Here is a 3,634-nt window from a genome sequence, read left to right on the forward strand (position 1 = left end):
ATTGCTTGCAACTATCGTCCTTGTGCAGATAACGGTTATAAATATGTCAAAAAATTGTCTAAACGCCGTCTATAGTTACAATTATGTAAGCAAATGATCGCAAATATCAGTTTTTGGGTCTCTCATATATTGCTCAATTTTACAAATAAAATATTAGACTGTCATCCAACTATGCAATAACATAAAAGATTTTAGATCTCGGTCAACCCTTTTTTTAATAAATTTTTTAATTTGTTCCAAAAAGATCTTTAGACCGTAGTCTAAAAAAGTTCATCAATTACCAAACAATTAAATTGATAAATACTCATTAACTAATTACAGCTATCCACAAACGGAAGTAACTGGCGGAGAAAATTTAATTCTGTAGGAAAGTTTAGTTTTCGCGATTATTGTTGAAAATTGACTATATATAGGGAGTCTAGAAACAAAATGACCTAATAAAAAAAAAAAAAAAAACTTGACCCAAAATACTCCAAAAAAAAAAAAGTATAAAAGTACCTTTAACGCATTTCTGTGCGCTAAAGGATATCCCTCTCCTTTAGGCTGAAAATCTTTGCCATATGACTCGACATATGACCATCGGGTTCCACCATTGGTCCCCCACTTTCACTTAAAAAAAAAAAAAAAAAACAATCCGCCATTGAAGGAGAAAAACAAGGGGGCCCGCTTTCAAAAACGTCATTTTCTATTCAACTTTCATTTGGAAAGTTCACTATAAAAAAATTGAGTTTAGCTACGGATTTTAGCTACAAGCCGATTTTCGTCGCTACGTAGCGACGGATTTACCGACCGTATTACAATTGCGTCGCTAAAAAGGTAAAAAAAATATTGGCATATAAAATAATGACGAATTAGCGACGAAATATAAATCCGTCGCTAAATATTGGCTCTAAATTTACGCGCCTTCATTTTAGCTACAAAATTAGCGACAAAAACCCGACGACAAAATTTATTAAAGTTTAGCGACCAAACTAGCGACGGATTATCCGTTGCTAGTCATATTTTTTTCATCAAAGATTAGTTGCTACAGAAAAATCCGTCGCTAATATTTTAAAATTTAAAATGTCAGTAGCGAGTAATTAGTTCGTCGCTAAGTCCCTCGCTACATATGATTTGAGAGCTTATTCAAGGTCACACTGGAGATAACAAAGTCTGAAAGATATGCGGCCTCCTTTCACTCTCTTCGTCCTAGGGCAGTCGCCTCTCCCTGGCAGTTCGACCTCCCCGACAATTCGTCCCTTTCCGGCAGCTGTCCCTTGAATTGCTTTATACTCCTAGGATTTTAAAATGTCGCTATTTCCATTTCAGGTAATGTATATTTCTTTGCATTCGATTATTTGTCATTTTTTTCAATTTAATTTCTTTAGGACAAGCTTGGGTAGGAACGATTTGCATGCTTTCTCTTTTGCGATATTGAAGAAGTGCTAGTAATACTTTACAGTGATTTGGGTTTTAAAGATGACCTAACCAAAGAAGTTATTTAACAATTATGGGGAAACTTAATAGGGGAAAAAGAGGAGGAATATGGAACAAGGGTTAAGTTCTGAAATAGCTAGTAAACGATACCTTCTTGTTTAGCCTACTAAATGGTGTCTTGATGCCTGGGTCGTGCTCGTCTGTTACATGTTATTAAAGAAGAGTTATAAATAGCCGAGCATAGTGGTCATGAATGATCTGAATATCATTTGACAGAGCAGTTACCTAGCTATTTTGATAAGTACATGAAGCTGAATGTCATTTTAATGCACACATTATCTTTGCCCTATAAGTTACAAGCTTGAAATGGTTGCAACCTTTTGTAATCTTTATTCTTTATGTTAGTTTAGGAAATCAATGTTCTCAGCCAGCTTAAGCACCCAAAGATTGTCCAGTATTATGGCAGTGAAATATTAAGAAATTGTTACTTACGACAAGTTATAAACTTGATTTGTCCTTGGACGTACTCTTCAAAGAAAGTGTTTTCTTCTTTGAGATTGCAGGTTGATGACCGGTTTTACATTTATCTGGAATATGTTCATCTTGGTTCTATCAATAAACTTATCCAAGACCATCTGGAGCAATTATAGAATCTATCACGAGGAATTTCACTCGCCATATTCATTGTGGGTTAGCTTACTTGCATAGTAAAAAGACCATTCACAGGTAACAGTCAGATATTGAACTATGAGAGAATAAGATATAGAATCTTCTGAAGAACAACTTTGAAATATTTTCTTGTATACGGACATTAGAGGGGCTAATTTGCTTGTTTATGCTTATGGGGTTGTCAAGCTTGCAGACTTGGATCGCTAAGCATTTGAGTTACTCTATCTCTAATCATTTTGTAATTTGCAGTTTTTATGAGTAAAGAGTGGTATTCTATTCAGTAGAATGTAATGATTGATCCACAGATCTTTGTGCTTTTACATGGTTAATCTGTTCACAGTGGACTGGTAATATGCGTTTTTAGATGCTTCCTCTTTATCATTTTGAAGAAATATGGGAGTTTAAACTCATTTTTGCTTGTAAATATCTTTAGACGATTTCAATTTTTTTTTTTGTTTTTTTTTTGTTTTTGGGGTGAAACCAGTTTTCTGGAGCCAAAAATAATCTCTTTTGCTACTGTATCGAGAATTACAATAGTTGCAACAAACTTTTAATGTTGTCACCCTAAGATGTGCAATCAAAAGATCTTAGACTGACAGACTGGCTATTGTTGCTTTTTTGACTTTTGCTAGTGTTATATTTTTCATTGAACCTTAAGTCTTGTTATTCAAATAAACGGGCACTCAACTAATCTCTCCTTAAAAGGAAGTCTATATTGGATGGCCGTTGAGGTACTTCCCCTCAACAACACATACTTGTAATTATGTTCTTTCACTTCCCACAATTTATATTTTTTGTTTCCTAAAACTCTTGCAATCAGTTATGCAGAGGGATAATAGTCGTGTTCTTGCCTTAACTATTGATACACGGAGTTTGGGCTGTACTATATTTGAGATGTTGAATGGAAAACTTCCTTGGAGTGAATATGAAGCAGTAAGGACTTTGTTTCTGCATTTTTAGCTCGTGCATGTTCTTTCCTGACAGAGATCCATTTCTTAGCATGCTCTCTTAGATTTCCAAGGCTCCAAGAACTTCGCAAATAAAGACTAATCATGCTAATTTTCTTGTGTTGAGGGGTCATATGAATTTGTTACTCTAGTTATGCAGTTGGTATTCCATTAGACCAAGGCATTAGTGTATTCAAATGTCTGATTTCTGCCAACGTTCTTTTATATTTTGTCATTGGTCATCTAACATAACACAGTTAAAGATATCTTTTACTGTGTTCAGAATATTTTCCTTTGATCGAAACTCGGAATCAAGTTACGAATTTATGAAATCATAAATCGCTGCTTGAACTTTTTAACCTCAGAAGTGGAGGAATGTCGGACAGCAGAAAAATTATGACCACATGGATCTTTGTTTATACTCTCCTTGTGCAAGCTTTCTTAGTATAATTTTGCCAAAGAGCAAGATGATTCAGTTTCCATATTAACCTTTTACACTTACAAATCTTTGAAGATGAATCTATCATTTATTTTAACTATTGCAGGCTGCAACAATGCTGCTAGAACATCGATTTGTGAGAATCTCACATCAGCCAGAAGTT

This window comes from Lycium ferocissimum, chromosome 3 (assembly GCF_029784015.1).
Source record: "Lycium ferocissimum isolate CSIRO_LF1 chromosome 3, AGI_CSIRO_Lferr_CH_V1, whole genome shotgun sequence".
NCBI lineage: Eukaryota > Viridiplantae > Streptophyta > Magnoliopsida > Solanales > Solanaceae > Lycium > Lycium ferocissimum.